Source organism: Myiozetetes cayanensis, unplaced genomic scaffold, assembly GCF_022539395.1.
Source record: "Myiozetetes cayanensis isolate MyiCay16 unplaced genomic scaffold, myiCay2020 scf1, whole genome shotgun sequence".
NCBI lineage: Eukaryota > Metazoa > Chordata > Aves > Passeriformes > Tyrannidae > Myiozetetes > Myiozetetes cayanensis.
Genome location: NW_026086604.1, coordinates 32,575,287 through 32,597,813, shown reverse-complemented (window position 1 = coordinate 32,597,813; position 22,527 = coordinate 32,575,287).

Below are 22,527 nucleotides of genomic sequence, written 5' to 3'. Positions count from 1 at the left end.
AAACTAGAATATTAGAAACACAAACCTGCATTGAAACTGCTATTTCTCAATTTTGACATGAATACTTGCATTTGCCAAGTGAAATGGTAGTGATCACAGCAAAATTATTGCCCTTATTTAAGCTCTGCTAGAATCAAGTTTCATCTTTCATCTTTTAAATCTCTACAGTAATATTCTTACTTCTGCTGAGAGCAATGAGAGATCGGGATGTGGCATCAGACCTTTTACATGAAGATTTTTCTTGTACATTTTCCCCAACCCCACAGTTTAGGGAAACCAATTCATTCTTTTCTTCTGTGTTAGCTATTGTTTCTTTCATTCTTGTCTTTTCAGGCAAAATGGCATAAAAACTGCTGGGTGAGTTTCTTACTACACGTGGACACTGAAACAGTGACATTCACAGAATGCATGAGTCTTCTAATGGAAATGTCCCTAAATGCATATATAGATTACCTCAGCACTAGCAGTCTCATTTTCCTATCCAAAACAATTAATCAAAAAAACCTCGATTTGACTCTACATATAAATCTCAGATTTTAATAGTTCTAGTTATCAACCAACACTAAATGTCTTGAATCTTTTCAGGCAGAAAACCAGTGGATAGATTTTAGCACAGATAGGTGCTAAATACAGTAAGGTCCTCAGCAGAAAAGCAATTATCCTTTCTTTTGAATGGCTGCAAATTCAGAAGTTGTACTAGTCCTCACTGAGCTCAAATCATGGTCTTATAAAGTGAGAGAAATGGTTACTTCGCTCTGTAGCGCACTCTGGTGTTTAAGAACCTGCCCACAGGAAGCCAGTGGCATGGGTTTGCTATTCTGGAATCAGAACAAGGTTTTGCATGTGATTTTCCAACATCTTGAGTGCTTTAGGCAGCAGGATACAGCACCCAGAATCCCTCTTTTTTTTTTTTTTTTTCCATTTGTTTTTCTTGAGGCTTGTGAATACTAAAATGTGAACTGCTCTACCAGACAAAAGAGCCAGGTCAGAATAGTTAGTACTCTAGTCGTTAGGACACATGCATTGATGGGTCCATGGTCACTCACTTTTGCATCCAACTTTTTGAAAAGACTGTGCATGTTCCTACAGGAAGATTCGGTAAATATTTCCAACAATGATATTTTTCACAGGAGGTTCTTGACCCTTCTTTCCTTCTGAGTGCCTCCATGAAGGAGCTGCTGAAGTTTCTAAAACTTGTTTTGAATTAGTTGTTGTTGTTATTTTTAAATCAGTAACTACTCTGGTTGAAAAAAATAGGTTTGTCAATGGTCATCTTTCTGCTTTATTCTGGACCACTAGCCTCCTGCCATGTGTTTTCACTGAGCAACAAAAATCTGTTGGATAATGCCAAGACAACTGAAACTTTAGAGATTATTAGTGTAGTCATTTCTAAATGACATTTCTAGATCCCACTATTTTCCTTATCAATCAAGACTACTGATAATTTGGGGATGTAATCAACCATTTAGATTTTTAGATCTTACGTTAGTTCAAGGAAGTGTCACATGGACTCATTTAATCCACTGCAAAAGCAAATCTCTATAATAAGGATATAAATATTTGTGAGGTGTTCTGCAGACAGGGAATTTAGCTCTTCTGACAAGGACTACAGAGCTATTACTTAGTCCAGCACAGTATTGCACACCCTGTGCCTTGCATCATGTAGCACTGCACAGGTACATGTGCATGCACAAGCTTACTTGGGAACAAATCCAATACCGATTTGAAGACCCTTGTAAGTAGTGGATGAAATGCCAGCTTTTAGAAACCTGCTTCTGGAATGGCATCCAGAGCACAGACTGAGCTTCACACAGTCTCCGGAGGGGGCAGAAAGACACATGATGACATATGGTAAGATCCAGCCTATCTAGAAAATTATGCAGAAAGCTACCAAGAGTGGTTAGACAGCAAGAAAAAGTGCAGTGGGGGAGGGCAGGTGGTGTGGGGAAGGCAGGGCTGAGGTAGTAGAGGGTGAGATTTAAGCCTAGCTATGAACTCACTGTTTGGGTGAGGGAAAGAGTGGGACAGACTGGGAAAGGAAATCATTGAGAGCAGCCCTGCAGAAAAGGACTGGAGGCTTCTGGTGGATGAAAAGCTGGATGTGAACCATCAGTGTGGGCTTGCATCTCAGAAGGTCGACAGCATCCTGGGTTGTATCAAAAACAGCATGACCAGCAGTCAGAGGGAGGAGATTCTTCCCTCTGCTCTCATCAGAACCCAGCTGGAATGCTGCATCCAGGTCTGAAGTCCTCAGAATAAGAAAGATGTGGACCTGTTAGAACAGATTAGTTACAGAGCAGGACTACGGGGTGATCAGAGGGTTGGAGCACCTCTCCTGTGAAGACAAGCTGAGAGAGTTGGGATTGTTCAGCCTGGAGAAGAAAAGGCTTGAGAGACACCTCATTGTGGCCTTTCAGTAGCTAAAGAGGGTTTATTAAAAAGAGGGAGGATGACATTTTACAAGGACATGTAGTGATAGGACAAGGAAGAATGGTTTTAAACTAAAAGAGGATAAATTTAGATTAGATATTAGGAAGAAATTCTTTACTCTCAGGGTGATGAAGTACTCGAACAGGTTACCCAGAAAAGCTGTGGATACATACTAATGTTGTCTTGAAGATCTGAACAGGTCCCTTTTTTACTTTGTTTTGTTTGTTTGTTTGTTGTTTTTTAATTAAATGACCCATTTGTGCCTGATGGTCCTGCTTGTATTTGCTCCATGTGTGTATTAAATAATCAGTGAGTTAACGATTATAGTCAGTGATTGTCTCTTAAGACAGCCACAAAACCTATGGCACAGGTTAGGTGTCTCTGTTCATATTATAATTTAATCACAGGGTATTGGCCTTATAGACATGCAGAGTTTTGTTTGGTGAGCAGGCTCGGTAGGTCAAGGGTCCAGTTACCCAGATGGACTTTTTTCCAGGTGTAATGCCCTGATCACCCCATTAAATCAGTATCAAGGGCAGGCCCTTATTTTGCTATAAAATGTGATCGCTATCACAAAGAATAAGAAATATTGCATTGGATTGTTCAAAAATGATCAATTTCTTTATATAGCCATGGTCAGTTGTGTGAACATGTGGTTGCTGCAAGACTGGTATTGTAGTCCCAGTAGCTGCAGAATAAATTTTCCTTCTTTCCACCCACTCCCTGACGAAGAATTACCAAAGAAATATCCCACCATGTCTTCTGTTTAAAATTCATTGCCAAAACGGGTACTCCAAAAAAGGGAAAATCAGTGGAGTTATTTTAATTTGTCCTCCTATGTAAATAGACAGTGCTTTCATAAACAGGAAGAACTGAGTGTCATTAGGAAGCATATTTGGACTAAGTGCATTTTCTGGAAATATTTATGCTCTGCTACTGGGATTTATAATACCAATATTCAGCCTACAAATTTGGGAAGAAGGTGTGCTTGGGTCATTTGCTTCATTACAGAGTGCAGTCTGGTCAGTTCCAAATGCAAATTTGTTCCTTAGAACTATTTTGTGATTTCTGGGGGAGATGTATTCTCCATTTGTATGATCGTTGATTCCCTTATTTGCTATATACTTCTAAGACATCAGTTTCAGGGGAATTCCACACTATGCAACAATTTAAACTGCTTTCATGAATTACTTATTGTATAGCACTGTGTGTACGGGAAGCCTATCACAAATTATATCCGTCAGAAAGGGAATGTTAATGGAGCTAATTACTTTGATGTAACTGTATTACATATTGGGTAAAACTGAGCTAATAAAATTACACTGTTACAACAATTAGACACCTCAAATCTCATTTGCTGCTTTTAGAGTAATATCCTTTGACTTAGTAATGTTCTGGAAAGGGCAATAGTCATTGTAGATCTCTGAAAAGACTGTTATACCTGGTAGCATAAAAGATATGTTTAATTTGATATTGAAGACACAGACATTTAAAAACAGTCTTACTAAAAGACTGAGCTATGCTCAGGTAGAAAGGGCATTCACTGTTGCATTTTAAACTTCTTTCCACTCAACGTCCCTCAAAAGATCTCTCAGTTATGATGGATTGTTGTATTATTTGCAAGATTTAATGTGTGTTGGACACCTTAATTTTCCTAAGCAATGCTGGAACCAAGTTCTTTTCTACTTGAAACTCGAAGCTGTACCCATCATAGCAGTACAATCCCCTTCAAACATTGCATTTATGGCAGTGACTTAGATCTATGTCTTTGTAAAATGTTCTTTTTTATATAGTTTTGTAAGCAGTGAACACTATACTTCTGCTTGGTTTGTTCAGAATTCTGTTTTAACTTCTTTATTCTATACCCTGCCACCTTTGCCAAACTTTCTAAATGTTTGTTATATGTTTCCTGATTTAGTCTGTGGTTAGCATCATGAAGACTTCTGTGAGTGATAAAGACTCACAAACTAAAACCAAGTGAGACCTTCAGCAAAATGTCAGACCTGGTCAAAATACCTGCCCTGGCCATAAAGGCAAACATCCTTTTGGCTGCAAAGCCCAAAGCTCAGAAACTCACTTTTCCCTCCCCATTTCCCTCCTTTAGCTTCCTTCCTCTTCACTCCTTAGTACCTTTTATTAGGGAAACAACCTTTCTTTTCTAAAAAGCCTGAAGATTCCAAGTCTTGCTCTCCTTAGCCCTGTTACTCTGAAACATGCTGTCAGGGAGAGCATCCCTCTACCAGATTCAGGAAGCAGGACAGGAAGGAGACCAGAAGCAGTGGATAAGTTTGCTTGTGTCTCTCAACAATGCCTGAACTGGGAAGCAAGCACTCAAAGGAGAGGAGTAAATAACAGTAAACCCAGTGCTCTGACAGGAGTTATTTAGGATGTGTTACTATGGAGTATTTGTGGCTACTAACTGGGACTTGGCCTTAATCTGTCACTGTATAAAACTGTCATTAGTTACACTCACAAGAGCTTAAACATCTCCAAAAAAAAAAAAAAAAAAGAGTTAAACAACATCTCATGGCTTTTTAATGGGTTTACAATTTCAGTTTTAAGAGGGCAGTAGTTATTGTGTGCTTGTTGGAGTCTGCTGGTCATGATAATACTGGTCTCAGAGCAAAGTTTTCTTGGGCTAGTAGAGGCTTTTGGAGATCTTTTTTATTTTGCCAAGTCCCTGCCCTTTAATTTGGTTTATGGAGGCTAACACACAGGCAGGAGATATTGGTTAAACCTTTGTCAGATCTTTCAGTTCCCACCTAATTAAGAATCTGAATGCTAGCCCTAACTCTGTTAAAACTGAAAACCTCAAAGGTGTTTTATTTTGGACCATCTTAATTTACATTAGGTCTGTAAGCTGGCCCTTAGGATCTCCTTGAAGCCCACGACTGTTAAACTCAGACACATCACAAATAATGAAATAATGTTTGCACAGGTTATGTCTCATTAAAATTGATTGTGTATCTTGGACAATCACTGCTGTACCACCAGTCCCAAGACATCACTATAATTCAGCACTCCCCCTGAATGCCCTATGGATAAAGACATGCCCATGTGCACTCTATGTCTGTACACTGTCAGCATGCCAGCACTGAAGCAATTGAAATTAGCTGCTACTTTGCTGCACTTTTGTACTTTTTTTGGATGCTGAGATGAACAGTCTGAAAACTGGATTTGTTTGGTATTTTCTGAGTTTTCTCAGAATATAATTTGAATCAATTACCTCTTTATTTTTTTTATGTAATTTAATTTCAAACCCCTATTTTTCCATTCTATTGCTGAGTTCGTGCTTTGCTTTCACTAACAAGGATTGGAATAACCTCATATTGTCTCTCTGAACGTGACAGTTGAGGTCTTGAAGTTATACATTTCTATATGTTAAACCACAATTAAAACACACTATGTTGCACTTTAAAAGCTGATCTCATCATCTTCAGTTTAGCTCATTTTTCCCTCCCTTCACCCATGTCCCCATTCCAATGGTGGATTGAAACCAGGCTTTTTGGCTGCAGCCTTTTGAGATCTGAATTTCATCAGTGATAGAGCTCTGGAATGTCTGATTCGAAGCAGGAAAGATTTATTGCAATCAATGTTAGTGCTCACAAAGTCACGCCATCCAGTTTTGTAAGTTACCTACTGCCTCTCTCTTCCCTCCAACCACTCCACCTGACTTGCACTTCCTGTAGAAGAGTCAACTTGCCCCATCTCAAACAAGGACGGTTTTTTTATTGAATCATTCAGATATCTAATAATTAAGATCAAAGTGTATTTCACAGATTGAAATTAATCACATTTTTAGTGTTGGCCCATGAACAATTAACAGCTTCTTGTAGAGACCCCTATTAGAGATCAGTAAAAGTTCAGAACTTAATTTCTCTTCATTACATTTTTGGGGGAGTAGTAAATGGTTTCATACAGACTTTCTGGCTCTGTGGGAGCTTTCCTTTTGGCACAAATTTACAAAAAAAAAAAAAATGTAGAACAGACAGTAGCTGCATTTCATAAACCATTCTATTAAGTCAAGTTGATTTTTAATACTATACCTAAACTGACAGAAAGAAAAAGATTGGCAAGGTAGATTATCTGTGATGCTTCAATTTTATAAGGGAGATTGTGATTTGCTTCTAAGCACAAAATCATATTAGCAATTGGCAACTTAAAAGCACATTTTCCTATAAACTGTACATGAAGTAAATAGAAAGTGTACAACCAGTCAGTAAGAAAGTTTGTGGAGGTTTTCTTTCTGTAACATTATATATGTACATGTAAAATTTAGACAAGTAGGAGCAGTTTGGTTAGACAGATATCTGTTCAAAGGGCTTTCAAACACAGAGTTTATCTCACATACTGTGAGTCTATCTGGTTTTGCTGTCACAGAGATTCTTATGACACACTCATGGTCTAAGATGAAACAAAACTCCTTTCCTGAAATGTGGGAAAGGTTCCACAAAATGTCTGTTGCCCAAAATTGATACTGAAAGTAAATCAATTTACTGAGTAATAGATCTCTTTAGGATGTGCCAAAAAAACCTGTGAATTATGTGAGGTATATGACCTTGTTGTCCTCTTATTGTCTTAAAGGATGATGAAAGTAGAGAGAGTTAATGTCACGTATATCCCTCATGTAGATATTTATCATCAACACTGATATAATCTTAAATTTTCTTTAAAAACTTCCCAGATGAGTTTCTAGTACTGACCAAACATTCTAGATTGGGTCCAATAAAAGGGAAAACTTCTAAAAGTATGAGAAAGAACATATATGACAGCCATACGACATTGCAGAGCAAAATATAGGGCACACTGGAGCATAAACTAGAACAAATTTTTTTTAAAGTGGTCTTTTGGGTGTCTCCTCAGTAATTAATAGGATGGTTCAGCACAGGTCTTGGTATGGGTGGATTTACTGTTCAGTGAGTCTGTTAGTACAGTGAAGTCCCAGAAATTCCAGATGTTTTCAGGATACATTCATAAACCAAATAGACATGTGGGTAGCCCAGGATCTCAGGGTTATTATAGTTAAGCTTTGCCAAGACTTTTCACAGAGTATCCAGAAAGATAGATTCCTGCAGGTTGGTTTCTACCAGTGGTGAGGACCCCTCTTTACAAGAACTTGGGCTATGAACAGGCCTTTACCAGTGAATTTTTTCATCTATTTGCTTTATCTTAGTAGAAGTTTGATTTTTTGAAGGACTCATGAGAATCTCTTTCCCTGTGCAGAAGTGGCTGTCCTGCCACTTCATGTCCCAGGGACCCTGTGAAATGAAAGGATGAAGGCCCAGGCTTGCGCTCGGAGACTTCAGAACTAGAGGAGTACATAGATTGATGTTTATCTCCAGAACATTGCACCATAAAGGTTAGGAGTAGATTCTTTAAGTGACAATTTGGTATTTTCAATACATGCAGAGCTGAAAACAATCTAAGTTTGAGGGCTGAGAGCCCAATCAAATGCAATCAGTTCGCAAATTTTATGTTTACTTTACATGTAATGCACTTTTCCTGCTGCTGACACTGGAGGAAGTTTGCATGTGCTGGCACCCTTAGGCCACTGGTATTGTATTTGATTCTAGATCTGTAAGTGAACTTTCTGTTCTGAATGTTGTGCTCTTCAGTGTGTGTGTGATCTGCCAGAATTAAAGAGGAGGATGCTTTTGAGAAGGTGTTAAATTGTATTCAGAAGTCAAATCAGAAGATGATTAAATGCTTGTTCTTGTGAAATAAAATTGTGTCCCTTTTGTGAAGACTCTATTGTAATAGTTTCTTTAATTTTGACATAAAGATTGTAGTGAAATGCTCAAAAGTGGACTACTGGTTACCTAGTTTTAATTATTTTATCTGAATGTTAGCTGTATTTTAACAAAGCCAAGGTGCACTTGTTGTAAGAGCTAATGAAACTACTAGTTCACAACATGAAGTTATTTCTATTTATTTTCCTTTTAATTTATTTGGATGGTGTAATCCATGCTACTTTGTCTTGGTCTGTGTTTACTAACCTCAGTGCAGGTCCTGCTGCTTTAAATCACGGTGACTCAAGAGTACATGCAATTCAAAACACTATCTAGATGTATCTTAGTTGTTTGACCTGTTGTAGGTGTAAATTATTCCTGCTTAGGTATAGAAGAAAATCTGTTTAATCTGTTTCGGGTGCTTAATCTCAAAATACTACCTCTAAGATCCTCTTTTTAGTTTCTCAGTCTCTTTCCTTCCACTTTTTGTTGCTAAGTGTACTGACCCCCATGGTGGACAAAACTGTCTTCCTGAACCACTTTTCCTTTGCTGCGTTATCCTGTGTCTGACCTTTGTCTTGGCTAAGCCAGCCTTGCTGCCAGCCTCAGTAGTCACTATTAGTTGTCTTTTACATGTGCTTATGATTCAGAGGAAAACTCCAGTCAGGCATCCACCTATTCTGTTTAAATCCCTGCTGCTTTGTAGCAAGACATCAGTCAAAAATTTGACTGTTCTTCTAAACTTCTCAGCTAAACAAGCTTTCAATTCATATTTATGCTCAATCTCAGTTTATTCTAGCTAAGGAGCTGCCTTACCTTACTTGACTAGCTGAAGTTACCCATTGTGCCCCTAACTTTATTGATATTTATTTGGAAAGGAGAAGGGAAGCTGACTAGGTGGTGCCTGCATAGCCTGCCTCACCAAAAGGTGCTAATGAGTGGCTGGGACACAAGGAAGGCCTAGAGGTCTCTCTAGGGGAAAGTCTGAGACTATGTGCAGAACTTTCTACAGTAAGAGCCTTAGCCTTGTTTGAAAGATGTGCATGCTTCTCTAATACAGAAAGAGTACAAATAATAACACCTTATGAGCTTTGTGTTTGTAATATATTAACACAGGCAGGCATTGGCAAGTACTTTTTCCCCACATTTTTCACTGTGAAAATTAATCTGTAAAGGTTAATAAATGGATATTACGTAATCCTGAAGTACTCTATAGTCAAGTAACCGAAAATTCTTGATTATTTATGCAGGTACTCACTGGGAAAGTGAAGGGTAAAGAGTGTGACTGAAGTAATTGTGCATATGAGATACAAAATGTGCTTGGATTATTCCATGTAGACAAAGACATACACAGCTCAGCTCACCTACCAATGACGCACAAGCCCAGGTGGATTTGTTCTCCCAGTCTGTATGCCTCTTTTTAATGCTATTAAAAAAATTATTGCTCCAAACAAGATGAGAATATGCCCTTAAGCTAGCACTGTAACATTTATTTCCAACCTTATTTTGGGGTTTTTGGAAACATACAAGAGAAATATCCTTCATTTCCCAGATGGACTAAAGGGGAACAATATAAACTTTTGTATTTTAGTGTGAAAAATGTAAACACAGATGAAATACACTTCAGAGCTCATTTTGCCAAAGCTTTTCTTGGATGATTTCCATGAATGTACTTATTGTAATTATTTTCCAAATGTTACCCATGTGATCCTCATTTGCTCCGTGTTTAATTCCCTACTTTAAATTGGGGCACTCAGGTATTACTAAAGATGGCAGATTCCTAAAGATTTGTAGGTACAACCTGCATAATGGCCCCACAGTGGTCACATAATGCTCATGTGCTCTTATATGAACTACAACAAGTGCTGGTTGAAATTCTGTATGTGGATTCATTCGTGTGCCTTTTGAAGCTAAAAAGCAGGTGTTATCCATGGCATGATACTTCAGGTATAAAATTAATATTTAAAGTTTACTCTTTTTAATTTATTTCTGGTATTCCACAAGTAAAACCCTAAGGGTTCCCATCAAAAGTAGCTAAACCAAGTCATTAAAGATCAAAGCAATTGCAATATAATTAGGGCTACTATTGAATTATGTTATCCTCATCATCCACTGCTCTTATTACTTCTGCCCTAGACACCAGCCACAAATAAATATTGTCTCTCAAATGCAGGTTAAAAGTCAAAACTTTTCAGCTTAGGCACTGGTTAATCATTCATAAAGATGTAGCTTATACCAAGAGCAAAAATTTTGGAGATAAGGCTCCTTTCACTTGTCTTTGTTCTATGGCTAAATCACTTCAGCAGTAAAATGCATGGTCTGTCCACTAAAATGTTTTCCTACTACATTAATGTGGCCTTTCTCCTTCTCTTTCACTTCCTCTCTTAATTTAAAAATGTTTGGTTGGATCACAGTGGTGTTGCCAGGTTATCAGGCTGTTGGGGAAGTTGCAATGCTAACACCAAGGTGACTTTCTTGCAATCCTAAAAGAACATTAAAAAATCCTAGAAAAGAGCCATCCCCAGCAAAAATGTTAAATGCAAATCAACTCTATCAGTTCTAGGCTAAATCTCAAGACAGATGATGATTTCTTCTTGCAATTTGAATGTTCTGGCATACCTGTGGAGATCATGTAATTCCCTGAAAAATGTTCTGCACAGCACTTTTTTGTTGAATAAATCTTCAGTTTGCCTCAGAATATCTTTTTAATTTTATGTAATACATTATAACATGTCATTTACTGAAGCAGAAGGGGGAAAACAGAAAAACCAATGGATCACAACAGTTAAAAAGTGACTGCTTCAATCATTATCCTCTCCATCCCTTCCAGTGCAAGAGGCAGAGGGCAGCCTTGCGTTTGTTTTCTATCCTCCTTGGCTTTGCTTTATGTTTTGATTCCAAATGTTATGAGACACAAGGTGGGTTATTCAAAACTATTTATTAGCTTGTTAAACTGAAATGCCTTTGCTCCTTGGCCAAGTTTTATAGGAACCCACAAAACACTGAAGTACCTCACAGGCAGTGCCCCACCTTTGCAGATGACATCAGTGCAACAGAACTTGATTTTTCAATATGTCTTTAAATATATATTTCTAACAAGTACACATTCTTACATGTATTTTCTTTCACTTAAATCAGCCAAGTTATATGAAGTCATGATTTATGTCTCCCAAAGGATCTTAAGAATTTAGAATCTATAAGTTTGATCCTAAAGTCTTTACTCAGGCAAAATGCCTGAAATAAGCCAGAGGATATATAAGGCTTCATAAAGCATTTGGCCATGAATTAAAAAACACCATTAACAAAAGCATTTGCAGGTATCAAAGGTTAACTTAGCCTCGTGTCTAAAAGTGACAGTGCAATAATTAAGACACTCTATAACTCATTCCACATCTACAACTTTCACCAGTTTTCTTGAAAGACTATCTTTTCGGCAGTGGTCATCTACTCCATCACAGCAGGCATCAGTAGACATACACGGGGCTATCTTTATGAGCATTTCAACTCAGACCAGGTGAGTGAGCACTCCTGAGGGGACTCGCCTTTGCTCTCTGTCAATCCATGTTGCAGAGCATTCTCCTCACATATGGCTAAGTCAAACAAGAAAATGTGCTGCAGGAGCTGAACTAATGCGGCCCCACTGCTCGCCGGTGTTTGTTCCACATGGCCAGACTAGGGCTCATCTGAGCAAACACCCCGTCCTCCCAAATGCAGAGAGTTTGAAAGTCAGGTCCTCAGCACCGGCTGTTTCACTTCCAGATCCGCTTATGTTGGGATGCACAGCCCACTAGGGTAGATACACTCACATATCATGTTCTTCATGATCCTACTACAAAGCAGGCTCTAAATGCAGCCTCAGCAACTAACCCACATGTCTGCTGCACATCTGTGCAGTGAAAAAGTCCGTGATAGAGATTTTGGAGGGGGGTTGTTGGGTTCTTTTTCTTTAAACTTCTAGCAGGGAATCTTGAATCTGGAGTTATGGTTTTCTGTTATTAAATGTAATTTCACTGAAGAGATCTGTTGCATCTATCTTCCCTGCTCAGTCAGTGTCTCAAGCTACCACAATCTCAGTGTTTTATAGACAAATTGTATGTTATCTGAAAATCTCTTGCCTGGGAAACTGCTCCATTCTTACCATGGCAAGATTCATTTCAATAAAAACAACACAATCTAGGCTTGTCAGCTGCTAAGTTTCAGTGACATATGTCAAAGGCACAGTCCCCACAGTGGCTTGAGCTGATTCAAATCCAGGATCCTCCTGCTAAAGCTGGTATTCCCTCTGCCTTAGGACACATTGAGTTGCCCAAAAGCTTGAAGAAAAAAGTAGTTCTGGAAGCTCCCCATCAAAGGTTTGTGGTGGAGTTGTTTTCAGTAAGTCAACCACTTAGGGAGGGTCTCTGGGAGGGTCTCTGGCATTTCTCAGCCACACTGCAATGGCAAGGATGACCGGGACAGGGACATGAGTTGGGCTGAGTCATGGACCAAGATAATTCAGACTTAATAGTTTTTTAAGTTGCAGTGGAACTGTAGGCTTGTGCAAATGGAGTTGCATTGATTTGTAGCCATTGAAAACATGGCTTGTAAAATTTAAGCAAAAAATCTATCAGGTACCTATTTCATAAAACACTGATTCTATATTTGGTGTGAATCACTACAGAATTTGGATTGCCCAAGTTAATGGAACTAATTGTGATACAGTTCCTAAAAATGCCATCCTTTTAATACAGTCCTTTCCCTGACTCATCTCTGTGTTACCCCTTTTTCCTCTGAGTGGAAAGTTCACATTACACCATTACAAGAGAGCACTCCAAAAAGCAAGAGAGAACCCACTTCATGTACTCTTTTGGAAGTTCCCTAAAATGAAAAATTATACTCTTGAGGATGAAGGTTTCACAATGCCTTAAGGTACAGTACATTCTCTAAAAATGATGCCTAAGCATATTTTTTTACTATTTGTAATACTTCCAGCATAGTAAGATTACAGACATGCTAGTAAGGATTTGCTGCGAGCTACAACAGTCAAATATCTCCATAAATTATCAGCACAAGAAAGTAGCCTTTTACTTTAAATTGACTTAACATTAACAAAATTGTGCTTATCTTAATGAGTTAATTTGGTGTTCAAGTGCATATCATATACATTTCCTTGGGGCTTTAAACAGAACCTAAAAATATTTGTAATGGATATTTAAAGTGAATTGTCTCTCTTCCATAACATGGAAACATTAGGTCTCTGTCTGAATTAATGCAACAGATACATAAAAAGGTGAAATGGAAATTTCAATGGAAATAGAAAATGGGCTTTTCAATATAGAAGCATTGATTTATGTGTTCTTTCATTAATGTATTTCAAATAAAAAGCTATAAAATTAGAAGGTCATGGAGAATTGCTGACATCACTTATTTATGATTATTTGCTGTCTTGGACACTTTTATTAATGTCTTAATGCTCAGTAGCTTTGAGCTACCTACCATGCTTCCTAATAAAAGGTAATTGTTCCAGTTATTTTCAATGGGTGTATATTTCTTAGCTGTATAGTGGTGGTGTCTTTTCTTTTCTATAGCAGAAAAGGATCTTCCTTAAAGCTGTTCAATATTTGTGATGAATTAAGATTTTAAAACCAGTTGAATACTTAATTAGGAATTAATCTGGAAGTCTTAAAATTAATTAAAAGCTCAGCTTAGAGAAGGTGAAACAGATCTGGGTTTTTTTATTTGGTTTGGTTTTGTTTTTTTTAATTGGGAATGACTTCTGGGTGTGAAGTCTGCTCAGGTGATGATGACAATACCTGAGTAATCAGAGTCAGCAATAAACCAGGCCTTCAGTCATAAAGAAGGAAAAGTCCATTTCTTGAAGGTGTAACATTTAGGTGAATACTAAAATCCCCAGTTTAAATCTGGGCCATGTTTAGCAATAGTATTTTCTAGCTATTTCAAACAAGTTTTGTTTACAGATTACATTTACAATCTGATTTACATTTACAATCTGATGACAGATTACATTTAATTCTTGTTATCCTTCTCATCACAAGTGTCCCCAGTTCCTCTAAAATGGTTAATCTTACCGTGACTGTGTCTGTCAAACAGAGATTTTACTACTGTGAGCAAATGCACAATGTGACAACAAAGTCTCAATATTGCAGAGAGTTCACAAAACAAATTTGTAATAGTTTAGAGGAGCTTTTCTCCTAAAAATAAAGAGATGGTCTATAAGGGAAAGCCAGTAGTATGCATAGGGAATGAAGATAATAGCCTCTGCTGAAGGACAGTGCTGGTGTCTTTTTAATCCATTCTTCTGAAGAAAAAGTAAAATCATCTGAGTTCTTAACATTATAATCTGTCTTTAGCCAAATGTTTTATTAAGCACAGTCAAATCTTGTAAATCCATGCTACCTGTATGTCTTGGAACACTCAAACTACCTTGCAGTTTGCACTGCTGTTTTATTCTGTTATATTGTATAACACTATACAAAACTGTAAAGCAAATTAAACAGAATCCCACTCAAAGCAAAACAGAGTCAAACCCAAAATAATATTTAAATTGAAACATAGGGGAATATATACAAAATTTTTCATTCTGTAGATACTGTAAAAAAAAATGGAGTAGAAAATTATAATTCCCACATATATAACACAACCTCCATGTTTCTGTTCCCCCTTATAGTCATTTTAACACTGGGTTTTAGTATATTGCAACACTGGTTAGGTGTTTACTTTAAAAATTAAGAAATGTTTAGGAAATGACACAGTTTAGCCAGTGGCAAATAAGTGAAATTAAAAGTTGGCCTTTTGCCACTGAAAACAGAGACATGCTCCTAATATGTTGACTCAAAGCTCATAACATTTCTGGCAAATGAAGCATGTAACATATTGTCAGATAAGTAAAGATGGTTACATCCACAAAAGTACTCTACAGGAATGCTATATTTCAGTCAAGCACTGAGAAGTTAGTAATTGCTGGGGTTAAACTGCCTATGTAACATTAATTCAACCTACTTATACATGTTACGATGTTCCTTAATTACATGATAATTGCAACACCTATTAAGTGCACGGAATGTAGTGAGGGCAAGATCCAACTGTTAGTCTAGCTCTGTCTGGACCATTTCCATCCAGCCATTTGCTGTTCTTCCATTTGGCCTGACTCTTGGATCTGGAGGGGTCACCTCAATGACACCCTTCTGCGAGGGTGCAGTGGGAGGCACATGTCTCTCTACACCGTCAGGCTCAGAGCCAGAAGTTGTGGTGCCAACATAACCTGCAAAAAGAAATCCCAAGAGCAGGAGCTGGCCCTACATCTATAGGGATTTGCTCACCTGATTTACTGCATGAGTCTGCTTTTGGGAACACCTGATACGTTTTTACAGAAGCTGAAAGGTGTCAGTGAATAAAACAGAGGCTTTCAAGAGGAGAAAGGACAATATTATTACTGCAAGAAGTTGAAACACTCCAATATTGAATTGGCCCTTATCTCTGTTTCTGTGACAGAATTCTTCATACATAGATGATCAGATACTTTTAATTAACTTTCTCACAGTTACCTACTGCCAATCCCAGTACCAGCTGTAAGAAATGGAAAGAGAACTTCTTCAAGAAAATAATCTTTATTTGTGAAGCATTATTACAGTACTAACAATAGGACTGAATTCAAAGTCCAGGAATAAATACTTATCCTGTATTTAATACATTAATCTGAGGAAAATTATAGAACAGTGAGCCACGTAGCAGCTGTTGTCTGCTCCGTAATCACATGAAGGAGGCTGTGGAAGAAATGGGCAATAGTGTCATTACAGACTGCCATAATGATCATGTACAAAGAGTTGATTTTTAACAACCTTAAGTCTGACTATTTTCACTTTGGGCAGGAATTCTTGTTTTTTTCCTGTGTTCCATTTTGTATTATTTTCTTCAGCATGGGAAACTGAGGGAAGGAGTTCAGGAAGGGATGCTTCTCCACAACTGCAGGGCCAACAGGAAGACTGGAAACTTCAGAACTCAGCAAAGACCTCAGCCATCCAAGTTGTCCATGGTTGCAGTGGTTGGCTATTACCTAGTGTTAAGCCACACATTTTAGCAGTGGTTTCACTGTGCTACAGAGGGACTGAGGACTGCTGCTTTTCTTCTCAAATTTCTGAAGGAAGCAATTTCACCACTGACTATAGACATGCTCATTTCTGCTTCTCAGCCCTCTCCTGCTTCCTTCGACTTTGGTCCAGACACCCAGCTTCTGACCTCTCTCGACACATGCCTTTTGTTTTCTTGTTTGTCTTCCTCCTTGAATCAGATTGTTTCTTCCTTTACTGCCAGGACGCCAGTGTGAATGGCATCTCTGATGGATAGAAACTGGTTTTCTGTCTTTAGTCCTGGACTAAGTGCATGACAAAACTACTCCATCGCTTGCAGCACTTCCCCAGAGAAACATGTGCATATTTCCAATATTCTCAGCTGCAAGCATTTAAAAAAAATCAGGAGGCAGACCACAACAAATCATGAAACTGCCTTTGCAGTCATAAGACTGTTTAAAAAAAAAAAACAACCCACCACAACTCCTGTTGTTCTTTTTATTAGACTTTTTGGTTGTTGAATTAATTTTCAAATTTTTTTTTGAGATTTCAGCATGTAGTTACACCATGTTTTCAGGCTTTTCAGGGTAATAGTGAGTGCTGGAAACCTTCTCTTAAAAAAAATCGACAGCTAAGATTTCTTAAGCTCAGCAGGGATTCAGAAGTTGGCATTTTAAGAAGAACATAATATGGTGCAAGAGGTGGGCCAGAACCAGGAACATTGTCAGCTCTGCCCCTTGGCCAGCAAACAGGAACTGTGGGGGAACTAGGCATGCTCAAGGCCCAGAGGATCCTTGGAGAATTTAGCTGCCAGGCTTCAGTTGACTGTCCTGAACATGTAGCCATGTGCTTTCCAGAGCTGTCTCCATCAACATGCCAATTGACAGAGATTTTTGTAGTGAGAAACCTACTGAGCAGATTCAAACCTTTGCTCCAAACAACAAGGATACTAGACTTCCTTCATGAGGCAACTGGACGCACTTTTGCATAGACAGCACCATTTTAATTTTAACACTATTCTTGGAAATGGATGAACCATTTAAGATGACACTCTGTAGAAGAACTCAGCCTGAAGTGAGCAAACAGCATGACATACTTCAGCATGAACAATTGAAATATGGCAAAGTTCTGAGAAATTCAAAATACAATTTACTGGGGGGAAAAATTGGGTAATAAGGCATTGTTACCATTAGTTTTTAACATGAGGTGAACTTGGAGATTCTAATAACTTATTCCATATTTACTTTAAAATTTGTTTCAACACTTAGCTATGTTTTGATATTATGTGACTATGTTTATATACTGCAGATATATTACTGGATTTAAATACCTAATTTTAATTATGTATCTAAAAGGATCTGTTCTTTCATATTAATGGATGTTTCCTGTATTTTAAAACACCCATTTTTAATATAATTTCAGGACATTATCCTGCTCTAAAATTCTGTACTATTCAAAGATACTTTCTGATTAACAATACTAGTCAAAATTTCATTTTAACATATAGCAATTGGAAATAAAGATATTTGGTATTAAGAATAGCAATTATTTTGACTTTGTAGCAGTTTGGGTTCCAAGTTATGTCCCATCACTTTGGAAACTCTCTGTTACTTAACATGAGTTGACAGCTTCAAGAATGGAGATAAGCTTCAAATTTATACTTCTTGACTGTTTTCTACTTATTTTTATACAGATCTGAATTCAGTTGGTAAATATACTTGTTCATAAGTTATGGATATCACAGGTTCATTTACAACCCAATTTTTGAAAATGTTGGAATCTTTGAAAGGATGATCGTCCAAACCCTACCCTATTACATTGGACTAAATCCAAAATAATTCAGTGCAGAAAATGAACATGTGAAGAAAAAGACCTGTAACTCAGACTTACCCCAATAAACTGACTTCCAGATTCACATTAAGGAAAGGCTGACAACTCAGTAAAGTATCTAACTGTGAATGCAATTTAATGAATAAAACCAGGGTTCAAATTAGGCAGGAGGAGGACTTAGCAGATGTCTGTTTTGGTACTTGTGTCACACTTGTATTATATTCCAAACATGACTTTATTTTTTATTTTGCTTCACCTCCGAGTCTGTCCCAGACACAGAATACTTAAACCTTTGTATCCTATAAACCTACAGTTAGAGCTCTCATAAACTGCGAAATATTACATCAGTCTTCTACACACAACTCTTAAAGCTATTGAATGCCTACAGTATGCTGCACACAAGTGATAAAAGCATGTATGTGTGACACTATGTCTGCTTGGTAGTGGAAAAGGAGAGAGAGATGTTGAAATACCCAATTCTACTATTAAATAATGACTTGCTTATGAGACTCGCTGACCTATTAAATACAAACATCTGGTTTAGGTGTTCAGGATCCAAATGAATTACCCACCAAAGACTAGCCAGGCATATCAGACCTCAACCCACTCCCAACAACCAAATCACCCAATATTTCACTTGTGGAAAAAGTTAATGTTTTGTTAAAGTGGGGCTAGTCATATAAAAGTTTTTTCCAGTACTGACAATAAGGCTTTATGATTTGTGTTACTGCATTCATCAGCTGTGTTCTGTTGCTAGTCTACTAAACCTACCAAAAAAACTTCAGATCTCTCATGACTGTCCTCAATCACACTGTGATCCCACCATGTCTGATAATTTATTATAAGGTCTTGCTGGAACTGGTAAAGAACAAAACTCAGAACTATGGAGAAGGGTTTGTGTTATCATTGGAATGTAAGACACACTTTCGTGTGAGTCAGTATTAAACGAGAGCTTGGGCATGGTGCTGAAGGAGCTGTGATAAATGGTAGTGCCAAAGATTTTACTGATACTAATCTGGGACCTGATCACTTGTAATTGTTCTATTTTTATTACTCTAATGGGCATGTGTCAGACTTGGTTCACCACTTACATGGCTTGTTGTGGCCATGCCACATTAAGCTTCAGTGTTGCTCTGTGACAGAATTGCTCAATCTCCATGCCTGCTGATGGCCTCCCTTTGCTCTTACCTTGCCTGATATCTATTCTCAACACATTGTTTTGTTCCTACTCTATGGATCACTGAGAAACAATTAGCCTTACCCCTGGAAAGGCAGAAAACAGACTATTGGCTTTGTATTGCAGAGAACAAAGAAGAAAGTGTGTGCCACTACTGGGTGTTTGGCACTTCATGAAATGATGTTTTCTCAGAAGCCTGCACTGAGCCTGCCTCTCTGGCAGAGGAAAAGCTGTGCCTGTGTGCAAACCAGGTGGCTGCAATTCCTGTCTAGCCATGCTTAGGTCTCAATTATCCAGTAAGGCATTTGTGTCTCCTGTAGTCCTGGGTCCTTTAACCAAGGGGGAGAGACTGGATTGTTCAAGTTAGAGAACATGGACCGGCTGCAGCAGTCATTGCAAAACTCCTGTCTCCAGCAGGTGAGTTGAATGGTTTTTTTCTGAAAGGAGCAGCAGTTGGATCCTGGCACACCTGCAGAATACCATCTGCTAGGAGGCTGGCAGAGAGCAGTGGGAAGAGTTGGCTCAGTGGACTATAAACCTTGGATGCCTTCTTACCCAAATTTTGTCACTTTCCCGTTAGTGAGCCAAGTGTTGCTGAAAGAGAAAGGAATAAGATGCCTCACAGACAAATAATCACTGGAAAGAAATTCCCAACCCTGGCGATAACACAGTTAAGCTCTCCTTTGTCCTGGTAAAGGAATGCAGAGCTGTATGTGAGGATGTGAGATTGGGGAATAGAGAACATTTGGGAATATACTTTAGCAAATGCGTGACATCTGCCTTCTCTACGTATTCTCTGAGAGGTGCTTTGCTAATGACTGTACATAATTTTCTTTCCCCTTCCACCATTCCTCACCTTCCTCTCCACCTCCACAGCTCATTCTGCTCTTTAATTTTTGCTTTCTTGCAAAGCTTTGTAAAGATGGTCTGCATGCTTACTAGTCTATAGAGGCGCAACTTGCACCAAAGTGCATGAAAAAGATTAATGTGTGAGAGAAAAGTCATTAGTGTTGATACTGCATATTAACTAGTCCCATCTTCTGTTTATGTGTTTTGTCCGCTATATTTATGGTATTTTAGATTGTTGGCATGCTGGAGCAGGAACTGCATTTTACTACAGCTTTTTAAAACGACACTGAAATTGCAAAGGAAACAGTTGACGTGGATCAGGAGCCATGAAAATAAATAATTTAACTAAGAGGAATCACACTGTACTTCTTTTGGGACCTCAAATAAATGTTTTGTTACTAAATCAATCAAATCTAGGCTGTAATGAAAAAAATAGCATAAACATATGATCACCTTGGTTGAGCGGAGACATAGTTATGAAAGATTTAGGCTCATTACAGTCACTTGTTATCAAAGGCAATCCAAAAATAATTGTACTTACAGACAGGAAAAATTCTCAGATAAACCCATTAATAACTGTTTAACATTTCCTGTTGATGCTATTTCTGTTTACCAGTTACTCTTCAAGCAGGTTAATTTGAAAATGCTAATAGGTGGCTTAGCATTGTGCCCTCAAATGCTGTACAAGGTCCCCAAACATAGTAAGGCTAAGATAGCTTAGTAACCTAATTTAATGACTTATTTTTAAATATACTTACAGACAATTCAATAAACCTAAATAATTCACATACTAGAGCTGTTTATCCTCCATGAATCTGTTTTCAATACTGACTTGTTTAACCAATATAAACAACTCCTTTATTAAATCATGTATAATTTTGAAACTTGGGTTAAAACATTTCCACAATATTTGGTGCAGATGTTAGAAAGTTGTAAAAATCTGCGAAATACCCTCTTTTAAAGCTGGTTATTTTAGGATTAGGAACAAGATGGGTAAACTGAATGAATGTCAAACACCCTATAAATTGTGAAAACATTAAGCAACTGATTTTTACCTTATTTGCTTTTGTGGTGAGGGTGATAAGTACTAGAACACCTGGGAATCTGCCTGATTACACAACTTCACCTGACGTAGAATTCTGAAATATTATGGATTAAGGCCCAACACTGAATTGTGTCCAACATACAAAGTCATCCTACAAAATCATCAGTGTCAAGGTACCAGCATTTGTTAGGTATCATCAGCATTTCTTCTGAGTTTCTTCAGTGCTTACATGCCCAGAGCTACTCCAGTCCCTGCATCTGCTTCTTCTCTTACTTAAGTGGGATTCAGGACCCAGGAGGACTAGATGCTTTAAACATGAGCCAGTATGTGGTGTCCTATAACTGTGTCTCCACAAACAAGGACTGCGTAAACAGTCTTTGCTCTCCCCTTCTTCAGCCTATTGTTCTCACCCTGCACTGCTCTCCCAGCTCCCTTTCCTTCTCCCAGTTTTGCCGTGTGGCCAAGGGAAGGCTGTTCATTACTGCACCAAATTCTTCAGAAGGAATTTACTGTTGCCCTCAAGTATGGTCAACCAGCCTTACAGTAGCAAGGGTGGAGAACAATTTTTTCTTAATTTCAACCTGACTGATCTTTGTCTACCTGCTCACCTGAGATACCAGGTCTAACCCTTGGGGCCACATTCAGGCTCTGAGCAAACCTGAGTAAGGCGATATGAAGGGTCATTTCTTAATGTCTCCAAGGAAAGTTTGAGAACTGTGATAACAATTAAACAGAGCAGCCTCACATTTTGTACCGTGTTCCTGTAGCTGAGCACACTGGAGGTGTCATGCAATTCATCACTGATGCTGGGATACATCCTTGAAGTGTAGGGTAGTTTCAGTTATGTTTGGAATACGATCGCTTGTAAAACTGCCTTCAAAAATATTGACTGAACAGTGAATAATTGTTTATGAGCTGTGCATGTCAGGGAGCACAAGCTCTAAGACCTGGTGATGCCCATAAGATGCTATTTGGGGTGTTTCAGTGCCCAAACCAAAATTTTCTTAGAAGCCTCCAAGAGGAGATACAATATCATAAACTGTGTACCAAGGGGGAAACTTATGGAACTCCAGTGGAAGTGGTAGCCTGATCACATGACTTGGTGAATGAAAAAAGATGTGAGGTACTGTGATATCTCAATGATTTCGGTATTCAGTTTAAGCACTTCACTATTTTGATAAATCATTAAGGAAACTCAAAACCTGAATCAAAATGTGTCCTTTTTTTCTTCTGACCAGGTATGGGTTTATCACATGTGGATTAAAGTAAAAAGAAGAAACCCTGTGAACTGTGTGAGTGATTTGCTTTACAAACACGATGTTACAGAAAGACTAAATTAGAACATCAATTTCCCCTTAATGTTGTTTTACAGGTGACATACAGTAACAGATTGTCGTGGTT